This window comes from Mustela putorius, unplaced genomic scaffold (genome assembly GCF_011764305.1).
Source record: "Mustela putorius furo isolate JIRA1106 unplaced genomic scaffold, ASM1176430v1.1 tig00003972_pilon_pilon_pilon, whole genome shotgun sequence".
NCBI classification, from domain to species: Eukaryota; Metazoa; Chordata; class Mammalia; order Carnivora; family Mustelidae; genus Mustela; species Mustela putorius.
In genome coordinates, this window is record NW_025422115.1 from 10693067 (window position 1) to 10706896 (window position 13830).

The 13830-nt window shown below is 39.6% G+C and overlaps 1 pseudogene; it reads right to left on the reverse strand.

The window, feature by feature from the left end:
- Positions 1-744: 744 nt before the first annotated feature.
- The window catches only part of LOC123389280, a 102596-nt pseudogene continuing 89510 nt past the window's right edge, over positions 745-13830 (reverse strand).

Here is a 13830-nt window from a genome sequence, read left to right on the forward strand (position 1 = left end):
GTCCTACAGGTGGTGCACAGCCATGATCACCATCTCCATGGTTTCCCAAGGCCCCTGCTTGTCTCTGTACTCCCATACCACCAAAAGCATGAACAATAGCAGTCTAAGAGAACGTGGTCATTGTGGCTGCCACTCCAGGGACAGCTCTCTGGAGCCCATAGCCATGCAGGATGCACTTAGCCCCAACTGGGGTGGAGGCAGTGAATGGCTGCAGACCCAAGGACTGCCAAATGGAGCCTGCATCAGTCTCTGTCAGGCATGCGTGGGGATGCATTCAGCCTGGGTAGTGGTGGATGGACACAGCAGAGGTGGCTATGGTGGCTACAAACCCAAGAACCAGGGCTGCAGCTCATGCCAAGCTCTCTCAGGTGCAGCTGGCACTGGCTGTGGCCATCCTGGGACTGTGGACTTAGGTCTGTGCCTGCAGCCATCCCATCCCTACAATTGTCCCTTAAGTCCCTTTGGGTTTTTTGAGTGTTGTTATTAATCCCTTCCTGTCTTGCATCCACCAGTCTCCAAGCTAATGCTTGTCCCTAAGTGCAGGACACTTTTATATTAGGGTATTATGTCCCAATGGATTGCTTCTGGTGGTTCTCTCCCTCTTTTGTTTATCCTCCAATATCAGTCCATGAACTCCCAACTCTTCTGTACCTCTCCACTGCCCCTGTAGAGTTCCAGAAGTGTATAATCTTACATCTCAGGCTGCTTTCGTGGGTGCTCACAGTGCCTTGGAAGATATTTAGCTCAACTTAGGGGACCAGCTGAAATAGGGTTTCCTACTCCTCTTACATCCTGACCCGCCTCCTGGAAAGAAAAATTGTAAATAGCAATTATCCCCAAAACTCTTTGCAATGAAAACTTGCATCCTTTCTCTGTCCCTTAAATTACCAATCTTATCATGTCTTGGAAATATGAACAACTCAAGAAAAAAGTATTGCACACAGAGACAGAAGGGGAAAAAATGATGGTGTGGGCTGTTAAAAATGAAGACTGCTGGGTGCCTTGCTGCTCAGTTGGAGGAGCATGCAACTCTTGATCTTGGGGTTGTGAGTTTGAGCATCACATTGGGTGTAGAGATTACTTAAAAATTAAATCTGGGGTCACCTGGGTGGCTCAGTCAGTTGAGTGTCTTCTTTCAGCTCAGGTCATGATCCCAGAGTTCTGGGATGAAGCCCTGGGTCAGGCTCCCTGGTCAGTAGGGAATCTGCTTCTTCCTCTCCCTTTGCCTGTCGCTATACTTTTTCCTGCTCTCACATATGCTCTTGCTCTTTCTCTAATAAATAAAGTCTTTTAAAAAGAAAAATATACAATCATATCAAAAAATGGGCAGAAGATATGGACAGACACTTCTCCAATAAAGACATACAAATGGCTATCAGACACATGAAAAAATGTTCATCATCACTAGCCATCATGGAGATTCAAATTAAAACTACATTGAGGGGCGCCTGGGTGGCTCAGTGGGTTAAAGCCTCTGCCTTCGGCTCGGGTCATGATCCCGGGGTGCTGGGATCGAGCCCCGCATTGGGCTCTCTGCTCAGCAGGGTGCCTGCTTCCCTTCCTTTCTCTCTGCCTGCCTCTCTGCCTACTTGTGATCTCTCTCTCTCTCTCTCTGTCCAATAAATGAATAAAATCTTTTAAAAAAATAAAATAAAAAAATAAAACTACATTGAGATATCACCTTGTACCAGTTAGAATGGCCAGAATTAGCAAGACAGGAAACAACATGTGTTGGAGAGGATGTGGAGAAAAGGGAACCCTCTTCCACTGCTGGTGGGAATGCAAGTTGGTGCAGCCTCTTTGGAGAACAGTGTGGAGATTCCTCAAGAAATTAAAAATAGAACTTCCCTATGACCCTGCTATTGCACTCCTGGGTATTTACCCCAAAGATACAGATGTCATGAAAAGAAGGGCCATCTGTACCCCCAATGTTTATAGCAGCAATGGCCATGGTCGCCAAACTGTGGAAAGAACCAAGATGCCCTTCAACACATGAATGGGTAAGGAAGATGTGGTCCATATACACTATGGAGTATTATGCCTCCATCAGAAAGGACGAATACCCAACTTTTGTAGCAACATGGACTGGACTGGAAGAGATTAAGCTGAGTGAAATAAGTCAAGCAGAGAGAGTCAATTATTATATGGTTTCACTTATTTGTGGAGCATAACAAATATCATGGAGGACATGGGGTCTTAGAGAGGAGAAGGGAGTTGGGGGAAATTGGAAGGGGAGGTGAACCGTGAGAGACTATGGACTCTGAAAAACAATCTGAGGGTTTTGAAGGGGCGGGGGGGGTGGGAGGTCGGGGTACCAGGTGGTGGGTATTATAGAGGGCACGGATTGCATGGAGCACTGAGTGTGGTTCAAAAATAATGAATACTGTTATGCTGAAAATAAAAAATAAATTTAAAAAAAAAGAAAAAATATGCTGATATAAGATTGAATTCTCTATATTAAAAAGACAAACTTTTGTGTGCACCTGGGTGGCTCAGTCATTAAACATCTGCCTTCGGCTCAGGTTATGATTCCAGGGCCCTGGAATAGAGTCCCATGCCCATCTCCCTGCTCTGCAGATAGCCGTCTTCTCCATATCCCTCTGCTGCTCCCCTGGTTGGACTCTCTCTCTCTCTCTGTGTCAAAGAAATAAATGAAATCTTTTAAAAAAGACAAGATTTTCTTGGATGATTGGTCTGCTCTTGATGAGAAATTATTAACAAAGAGGTTTTGTTTTTCTTTATTTACCCAGAAAAATTAAGTTTCTGTTTTACCAGGTGTATAAGAAACTCTCACCATATCTTTAACCATGGGCATTCTTTTTCTTTTAAGATTTTATTTATTTATTTGATAGATAGAGAGAGAGATCACAAGTTGGCATAGAGGCAGGCAGAGAAAAAGGGGAAAGCAGGCTCCCTGCCAAACAGAGAGCCTGATGTTGGGCTCTATCCCAGAACCCTGAGATCATGACCTGAGCCAAAGGCAGAGGTTCAACCCACTGAGCTACCCAGGGCCCCCTAACCATGGCTATTCTTGTCTTTTATTACTTACAGAGTATTATTTTCTCTAATGCTTTCACAAAAAGTGTTCTTGTAAAATTACTTCATATTCCAGAAGACTCATGGGAGACAGGTCATAACTAATAACTAAGGTCACTTTGCTTTCATGTGGAAGGGACAATGATAAATATTTCAAGTGCTCCCCCAAAACTACCTGCATACCCACAGTATGTCGTGGGATGATAGTCTGGGATTTATCCCTGTTCTCCTTCCACACATCAGTGATATGAACCCATTATATTGAAAATATAATGTTGGGGCACCTGGGTGTCTCAGTGGGTTAAAGCCTCTGTCTTCAGCTCAGGTATTATCCCAGGGTCCTGGGATTGAGCCCCGCTTTGAGCTCTCTGCTCAACAGGAAGCCTGCTTCCCCCTCTCTCTCTGCCTGCCTCTCTGCCTACTTATATTCTCTGTCTGTCAAATAAATAAATAAAATCTTAAAAAAATAAAGAAAATATACTGTTAACATGTAAAGAATTGCCTTTACTTCAGAACATTGTAGGCTTTCCTGGAGCATCTTCCAGGAAGAGAATTGGAAATGAACCCACAGAAAACTCAAAATACAGACACTGCTGTAAGGCTTTGGGTGTTGTCTGGTTGGATATGACTCATATTGTCCCCAAAGCTATGGTTAATAATCTGCCAGCCTATCCAACCCCTAAGAATGTGAAAGAGATGCAAACCTTTGTAGGAATTTTAGAGTATTGAAGGACTTTCATTCCCCACCTGGCACAATACATCCATCCCTTATGCTACCCTCTAAAGAAGGAGTAAAGGGGTTCAGGACAGAACCCCCAGAATTTACCACAGAATGTGGGTTATTTTGAGCTGAAGATACTTGACATCATATGGGCCGAAGAGAAACTTGTCTCTCCCTTAATCACACAGAAAAATATAAATTGGATTTTTTTCCTCAGAATAGAGTTATTAAAAGAGATACATTTTATGTGAATCTGCATAATAGAACAAACATCTAATGACCAAAAATATGTTCTTCTTATTTTCCTGTAAAGTGTGTTTTTTCTTCTGAAATCCCAGACCCTACCCCATTCTCCTTGGTTCAGAATGACATATTTGCCTCATTTTTTTGACTGTTTTGGAATTCCCATGTCTATGTGAATTTCTCATACATATGCCTATTAAATTCCATTTTCTCCTATTAATCTGTCTCATGTCAGTTTTATTCTTAGGCCATCTAGATGGACCTTTGAGGAGACAGAGGTTGTCATTCCCCAACAGATGGTGTAGTCAGTAGGACATTTTGACTCACTGAACATCATTTGCTGGACACTGCTGCAGCTGAGAGATCCTGGGACATCTGACACCTGCTGTAATCTCTATCTGCAGAGAGAGTCCAATGGAGAAAGAATGTATAGAGTCCCTTTTCTATCTTTCTAAATTTAGATTTGCAGAAGAAAATATGTGTGGAACTAGATCCTTGGGCCTGGTGATTCTTTGGTTGAATTTGGTACCAATGTTTTGATTACTGATCCATTTCTTCCATGAGACAGTCTTTGTTTTCCTTTCTTTTGTCCTTCATGTGGTATGTCTTTTTATTGCTAAGGGATATCTTGGAAACCAAAGCTACAAAGCTATATGGGTAAAGCACTTAAAAGTAGTTAGAGCACTTGCCACCTCAAGAAGACTACTGTGATAAGTTGGTCATGGAATGGTTTAGATTGACACTAGCTCTCCCACCAACCTCAAAAATACTTCTGTGTATTTAAGTACCTTGTAAAACTACAAACAGTCCCCAACCTGCAGCATATCTTTTTAGGTATTAGTGTGGCTCCAAGAGACGCAAGGCTTAGATAAAACTGTTATTTTTTTTTCCATTTGTCTCATTCTGTGTCATAAGAGCTTGGTTTTGTGACCAGTGAGAACATTCTTTTTGGTCTCTACAAGGTTACACCATGGTGGGCAATAATATAGACAGGGGATCTGAGTTTCATTCTCTGTCTGGCTATGCTAGCCCTCAGAGATGTTTGTCATGAGAGGTTCCAACTCATAGGCACTTTTGTCATTTCAACCTCTGTTGCTTATTAGTGTTTAAAATCCATTCTAGAACTCCCTGTCCAGTATCACTGAATAGAAGGCTTGTGGTTGGAAGTATGCCACAGTTTCATGGAAGCCTGGGGATACCATGTTCACTATACCATCTTTACCACCTGTACAACAAAGATTTTTGCTTTTTAGACTAATTTCAGGAATAAACTTTGGGATCATAGACACTGTGTCATCTCTGTGATCCCTGGACACCTCTTGCATCTTTTGTTAAGCCATTAAAAGATTTTTGGTTTTTTTGTTGTTTGTTTTTGACAGAAAGAATTTTTTTAATATTTTTTAGCTTTTGACAATTTTATTTTTATTTTTTATTTTGCTTATTAAATTTTATTTTGCTTTTTTAATGTTCCAAGATTCATTGTTTATGTACCACACTCAGTGGTCCAGGCCCTATGTGCCCTCCCTAATACCTACCAACAGACTCACCCATTCCTCCCCTACTCCGCATTAAAACCCTCAGTTTGTTTCTCAGAGTCTGAAGTCTTTCATGCTTCATCTTCCCCTCCAATTGACCCCAATTCACTTGTCTTTCCTTCTCCTAATTTCCTCCATGTTATCCCTTATGTTCCACAAGTAAGTGAAACCGTATGATAGTTGACTCTCTCTACTTGACTTTTTTCACTCAGCATAATCAATCTCCTCCAGTCCTGTCCATGTTGTTACAAAAGTTGGGTATTCATCCTTTCTGATGGCTGAGTAATATTCCATTATATAAGTGGACCATGTCTTCTGTATCTATTTGTCGATTGAAGGGCATCTTGGGTCTTTTCACAGTTTGGCAAATGTGGCCACTGCTCCTATGAACATTAGGTATATGTGGCCCTTCTTTTCAATACATCTGTATCATTGGGGTAAACACCAATAGTGCAATTTCAGGGTCATAAGGAAACACTATTTTTAATTTCTTAAGGAGTCCCCACACTGACCACCCCTGAAATTACTAGAACTCATGCAACAATTCAGTAATGTGTACAAAATCAATGTACAGAAATCAATTGCTTTCTTATACACTAACAATGAAAATATAGAAAGAGAAATTAGAGAATCAATTCCATTTACTATAGCACCAAGAACAATAAGATATCTTGGAGTAAACCTAACCAAAGAGATAAAAGATCTATACTGGAGGAACTACAGAGCACTCATGAAAGAAATAGAAGAAGACACAAAAAGTTGGGAAAACATTCCATTCTCAGGGATTGGAAAAATAAACATTGTCAAAATGTCTATACTACCCAGAGCAATCTATATTTTCAATATCATCCTGATCCAAATTCCACTGGCATTTTTCAAAGTCCTGGAACAAACAATCCTAAAATTTGTATGGAACCAGAAAATACCCCAAACTGCTAAGGAAATGTTGAAAAAGAAAAACAAAACTGGGGGCACCTCTTTGCCTGATTTCAAGCCTTCTTACAAAGCTGTGATCATTAAGACAACATGGTACTGACATGACATATAAACTAATGGAACATAGTAGAGTCCAGATATGGACCCTCAACTCTATGGTCAAATAATCTTCAACAAAGCAGGAAAAAATATCCAGTGGGAAAAATAAAGTCCATCTATTCAATAAATGGTGTTGGTAGAATTGGACAACTATGTATAGAAGAATGAAAGAATGAAATTCGACCATTCTCTTACACCATACACAAAGATAAACTCAAAGTGGATGTAAGACAGAAATCCTTCAAAATCCTAGAGGAGAACAAAGTCAGAATCTTTTTTGACATCAGCCCCAGCAACTTTTTTCAAGACATGTCTCCAAAAGCAAAGGAAACACAACTGAAACTGAAATTTTGGGACTTCATCAAGATAAAAATCTTCTGCACAGTAAAGGAAATAGTCAACAAAACAAAGAGAAAACACACGGAATGGGAAAAGATATTCACATGACACTATAGAAAAACCAGAGAAGATTCCAGATTGCTATGGAAATGTTTTAAAATGTTGAAAAAGAAAAACAGGGATGCTTTGGTGGTTCAGTGGGTCAAGCCTCTACCTTCAGCCCAGGTCATGATCTCAGGGTCCTGGGATGGAGCTCCGTATCAGGCTCTCTGCTCAGTGGGGAGCCTGCTTCCCCCTCTCACTCTGCCTGCCTCTCTGCCTACTTGTGATGTCTCTCTCTCTCTCTCTCTCTGCCAAATAAATAAATATAATTTTATTAAAAAAAAAAGAGAAACAAAGCTGTAAAAAGTATCAGGCATCATGTTACCTGATTTCTAGCTTTACCACAAGCTGTGATCACCAAGACAGCATGGTACTGGTACAAAAACGGATACATAGACCAATGGAACAGAGCAGAGAGTCCAGATGTAAACCCTCAACTCAATGGTCAAATAATCTTCAACAAAGCAGGAAAAAGCCATTAAATGTCTTACTGGTTTGAGTCACTATTAAGAGATTCTACTTCTCAATGACTGGATGACGGATCCTTTAAATTGCCTGTATTAAAATATATATTAGGGGTGGCTAAGTGGGTTAAAGCTTCTGCCTTCTGCTCAGGTCATGATCCCAGGGTCCTGGAATCGAGCCCCACATTGGGCTCTCTGCTCCGCAGGGAGCCTGCTTCCTCCTCTCTCTCTCTGCCTGCCTCTCTGCCTGCTTGTGATCTCTGTCTGTCAAGTAAATAAATAAAATCTTTAAATATATATATTTATATATTTAAAGATTTTATATATATATATTTATATATTTAAAGATTATATATATATATATATATATATATATAAACTCTCAATTGTTCTATTGGTACAACAGCTAGTCTTAGGTATTGCTTTGACAAGATAAAAGAATAGACTTTATTTATTTTTTTAAAGTTTATTACTTGGGGCACCTGTGTGGCTCAGTCAGATGAACAGCTGCCTTTGGATCGGGTCATGATCCCAGGGTCCTGGGATCAAGCCTTGAATCAGGCTCCCTGGTCAATGGGGAGCCTGCTTCTCCCTCTCCCTCTGTCTCCTGACTCATGCTCTCACTCTCTCTATATCTCAAATAATTAAATAAAATCTTTAAAAATTCTTCTTTTAAATATTTTTTTAAAATGATTTTATTTATTTATTTATTTGACAGGGAGAGAGGAGAGAGAGAGAGAGAACACCAAGGCAGAGTGGCAGGCAGAGGGAGCGAGAGAAGCAGGCTCCCTGATAAGCAGAAATTCCCAGTGCTGGCCTCAATCACAGGACCCTGGGATCATGACCCGAGGTGAAGGCAGACTTAACTTAACAGACTGAGCAAACCATGTTCCCCAAAAGAACATAATTTAGACAGAAAATAAAAAGAAATGCCTATAACCAATGTAAATTTGCTTCCTAAAAATCTGACCCCATCTGCCAGTTTTTACTCTCTTTCTCAATAAAATTTACAAAATCATTTTGGCCTAATCTTTGGTTCAAGGTATACAGATTGCTAGTGTAAATGCTGAAGCCAGAAAACAAATTTAACAATAGCTTCCAAGACTGCCAATAAGGGTAACTTTGCTCCTATCTTCCAGGGCTCTGTAATCACACTCTTTCTAACCTTAGGCAAACCTATACATGTCTTTTGCAGTAGTATCTTAGATCCCTACAATGCTAAAAACAAAATAAAAAACAAACAAGAGAGTATCCCCTGGGAACAGTAGGGGTTTTAAATTTTAAGGCCCCTCTACCTCTACTTTCAGAGTCTCTAACTTAATTTAGAGAATTAGAAAGATTATTCAGCTATATTCACAACCTTCCCTTCTGTGGAAATAGATAACCAAAATTTCTCCTAGGAACTTGTACAAATGATTTGCAAAAGGCCAAATATTCACAGACTAATAAAAACCAAGGTTAAATTGTGTATCCAGAAAAAAAGGTTTTTGATAAAATGCTTTATACATATTTTACTAAGGCATAAATTATTTGCATCCCATTTTATTTAAAACTCTCTGATTTAAAAAATCAAATTTAGTTAAAAAGATGGGCAAGTCCCTTGATATTCAGGCTACAATACAGGTGTTTAGGGTATTAGGAAAAATTAAAGCCGGACTGTCTTTGCCAGTCTATAAACATCACTTTTTCTTCTCAAAGTGTTTACAGATACTATTTTTAAAATCAGGATATTGTAACAAAATCATTCTGTACTTTAAATAAAAGTAAATTTTATTTTATTTTGATTTTATTTATTTATTTGACAGTCAGAGATCACAAGTAGGCAGAGAGGCAGGAGAGAGAGAGGGAGAAGCAGGCTCCCTGCTGAGCAGAAAGCTTGATGCAGGGCTCGATCCCATGACTCTGGGATCATGACCTGAGCCAAAGGCAGAGGCTTTAACCCACTGAGCCACCCAGGCACCTCTAAAAGTAAATTTTAAATGGAAATTACCCTGCAACTCTAGAAAGACTTTCTTATTTTCCTTTTTTTCATTTTTTATCATTTTATTTTTTGTCATAATAAATGTACTCTTTTTTTTGAAGATTTTATTTATTTATTTATTTGACAGATCACAAGTAGGCAGAGAGGCAGGCAGAGAGAGAGGAGGAATCAAGCTCCTGCTGAGCAGAGAGCCTGATGCAGGGATCAATTCCAGGTCCCTGAGATCATGACCTGAGCTGAAGGCAGACGCTTAACCCACTGAGCCACCCAGGCACCCCTAAATGTACTCTTTAATCCCCATCCCCCATAACCAACCCACCTCCTCTCTGGAAACCATCAGTTTGTTTTCTGTAGTTAAGAGGTTAATTGTTTTGTTTTGCTTTTTATCCTTGGGGTACCTGGGTGGCTGAATCATTAGGTGTCTGCCTTCTGTTCAGGTCATGATCCTAGGGTCCTAGAATTGAATCCCTCATCCATCTCCCTGCTCAGCAGGAGGCCTGCTTCTCCCTCTCCTACTCCCCTTGCTTGTATTCTCTCTCTCTCTCTCCGTTAAATAAATAAAATATTTGAAAAAAGTTTTTTTTTTTTTTCTTGGTTACTCACTCTCTTTTTTTTTTTCCTGTTGCACAATTTTTTTTTTTTTTTTTGGTTTCTTAGATTCCACATATGGGTGAAAACATATACTATTTATCTTTCTTTAGCAGATTTATTTCACCTAACATTATAATATCTAGCTCCAGCCATATCATTGCAAATAAGTTTTTTTTTTTTTTTGCTTGATAGCATTTTGGTTTTCTTTTTAATTTTTTAGTTATTGTTATGTTCATCACCATACAGTTCATCATTAGTTTTTGATGTAGTGTTCCAAGATTCATTGTTTATGTATAACACCCAGCACTCCATGCAATACATGCCCTCCTTAATACCCATCACCAGCTTCACATATCCCCCACCCGTCTCCCCTCTTAAACCTTCAGTTTGTTTCTCAGAGTCCATAGTCTCTCATGGTTCATCTCCCCCTCTTCTCTCTCCCCTTTCACTTTTCCCTTCCTTCTCCTAATATCCTCCATGTTATTCCTATGTTCTGCAGATGATAATTGACGTTCTCTCCTTGACTTATTTCACTCAGCATCATCTCCTCCAGTCCCATCCAAGCTGATGCAAAAGTCAGGTATTCATCCTTTCTGATAGAGACGTAATATTCCATTATATATCTGGACAACATCTTCTTTATCCATTTGTCTGTTGAAGGGCATCTCAGCTCTTTTCACAGTTTGGCTATTGTGAACATTGCTGCTATGAACTTTGGGGTACATATGACCCTTAATTTCACCACATCTGTATATTGGGATAAATACCCAGTAGTGCAATTTTCAGGTTATAGGGTAGCTCTTTTTTTGAGGCATCTCCACAGTTTTCCAAAGTGGATGCACTTGCACTTACTTGCATTCCTACCAACAGTGTAAGAGGGTTCCCCTTTCTCCACATTCTCTCCAACATTTGTTGCTTTTTCCTTGTTAGTTTTTGTCATTCTAACTGGTATAAGGTGGGGATTTCATTCTTTTTCATAGTTGAATAATATATATATGTAGCCATTATGACAGGCAAGAGGTGATATCTCGTTGAGGTTTTGATTTATGTTTTCCAGAGATAAATAATCTTGAGCGTTTTGGGGTTTTTTGTTTGTTTGTTTGTTTTTAGGATTTTATTTATTTGTGAGAAAGAAAGATCATGAGCTGAGAAAGCTCACTGGAAGAAGCAGACTCCCTGCTGAGCAAGGAGCCTGATGTGGGACTTGATCCCAGAACTCCAGGATCATGACCTGAGCTGAAGGCAGTTTTTTTAACCAACTAAGCCACCCAAGCCCCCAATCCTGAGCATTTTGTACGTGGCTGTTTGTCATCTGAATGTCTTTTTTGGAGAAGTGTCTGTCCACGTGTTCTGCCCATTTTTAAATTGGATTAGTTGGCTTTGGGGTATTGAGTTGAATCAGTTCCTTATATATTTTGGATACCCTTTATCAAGTAGATCACTTCCAAATACCTTTTCCCATTCTGTAGATTGACTTTTCACCTGTAGATTGCCTTTTCACTTTTTTTTTTAAATTGTTTCCTTCACTATACAAAAGCCTTTTGGTTTGAAGTAGTCCAAGTAGTTTATTGATGCTTTTATTTTCCTTGCCTCAGGGGCCCTTTCTAGAGAAATATCACTACAGTTGATGTCACAGAGCTTATTGTCCCTGCTATCTCCTAGGATTTCCATAGCTTCAGGTCTCACATCTAGGTCTTTAAGGAATTTTGAGTTTATTTTCATGTATGGTCCAAGAAGGTGGACCCGTTTCATTCTTTTGCATGTTGTTGTTCTGTTTTCTCAATACTATTTGTTGAAGAGACTCTCTTTTTCCCATTGAATATTCATTCCTCTCTTTTCAAAGATTAATTGACCATATAATTGTGGGCTTATATCTCAGTTTTCTGTTCTATTTTTGTGCCAATATGACACTGTTTTGATCATTACAATTTTATAAAATAACTTGAAGTCTAGAACTGTAATGCCTCCAGTTTTGTTTTTCTTTTTCAATATTACTTTGGCAATCTGAAATATTTAGAAAAAAAATCTTTACATTATTTTTCTTTCCCTTGAAATTTTAAATTGATCATGTCTTTGAAATGCAAACACAGCCCAAAATCTCCTGAGACTGAAGAAAAAAGAAGAAGGAGAAGAAGGAGGAGGAGGACGGCGAGGAGGAGGGGAAGAAGGAAAGCTGCAAGGAGGCCTTTTAAAATATGAGCTGTGGAAGAGCTTTTAGTCAAGAATCTAAGGCCTCTAATAACAGGAAGATATGTGGCCAATATCTAACTTCAGAAAAGCATAGATAATATCACTCTGACTTTGATATACATTTTCTACTCCTATTTTCTCTGGGACCTAAGCACCAATTCTTGTCATTCAAATTTTAGAAAAAGGTGGGGGTTTTTTGTTGTTAAATAAATACATACATACATTTTAAAATTGTGTTTATAATATCCTCTCCAAAAACTTTAGTGGAAACAAAGTTAATATTTGTTAATGTCTCATTTATACTTGTGTGTGTGTGTCTATGTGTATCCATGAATACTATAAATTTGAGATATTTTCTCTACCTCTGCATTATACTGCTAAAATTATTATGTAAAAGAGTTCCATTCAGTTGTTTTGAAGGCAAGTGCTTGCAAGGATTGGACATTCTAAAATTCAAAGAAAGGGGGGCACCTGGGTGGGTCAGTGGGTTAAAGCCTCTGCCTTCAGCTCAGGTCATGATCCCAGGGTCCTGGGATCAAGTCCCACGCAGGCTCTCTCCTCAGCAGGGAGCCTGCCTCCTTCTCTCTCTGCCTGCTTCTCTACCTACTTGTGATCTCTCTCTCTCTCTCTCTCTCTCTCTCTCTCTCTCTCGCTGTCTGTTAAATAAATAAATAATATCTTTGAAAAAAAAATTCACAGACAGGAACTAACCTAAATGATTTTCAAGTTCGTATATCTGGGATAACATTTGTTATTAAAGGTAATTTAAGGTTGTTGATTTGAAAGACCCTGGAGCCGCACCCAAGAATCAAACAGCACGCCTCCACTGGATGCAAATTGCAAGAGGTTTCTTGGTTACACAGGCACCTGCGGACGCATCAGCCTTTGTGGGCTGAGCGTGCCAGGCTAAGTTGGGGAGCAGATTATATAGGGCAAGGTTGGGGTGGCGGGAAGCGAGTTTACAGAAGCAGATGCTTGGTTACAGGGATCTGATTGGTTAACTTAAATCAAGCATTGTCAGGCACTGGGTTTAAGGCAAGGACACAATGGTTTGTTCTGGTGGGCCTTGGCTCAGCACTCTGGAAAGTCCCAGGTACACTCTATTCCTCATTTGTCTCTTCTCTTGACAGATCGGGTGATTACAAACAATAGACATCCTGGTATGTGTTGCCATCCGGCTATGGGGACAATCAAGCCTTCAGCAAGGGGAGAGGGGGTGCTGTGGGGACATCAGGTTGCTAAAACAAGCCTTTACCAAGGAGGAAGGGGGTCTTTCATTCCCCCCTTTTTCTTTATCATGGATAGAATCCTATATCCATTCACTTTGTTCATGAAGTAAGTCAGTTTGAGAGCCGGTCTATTTAATTAGTTGATATTGCTGTGTCAGCACCATTGTCTGGATTACTGACAAGCGATCTTTTACAAACTGTATGAGTTTATTTAAGATACAAGGGCCGATTGAAAATTGGGTTATTGATAAGGTAACTTCTTTGTTGTATTCTCAAGGACATTTGCAAACCAAGGGAGGCTCCTGTCTTGCAGGATTGTGATCTCAGCAAGTCAACTATTTATCATTTTATGGCAGTCAGGGGT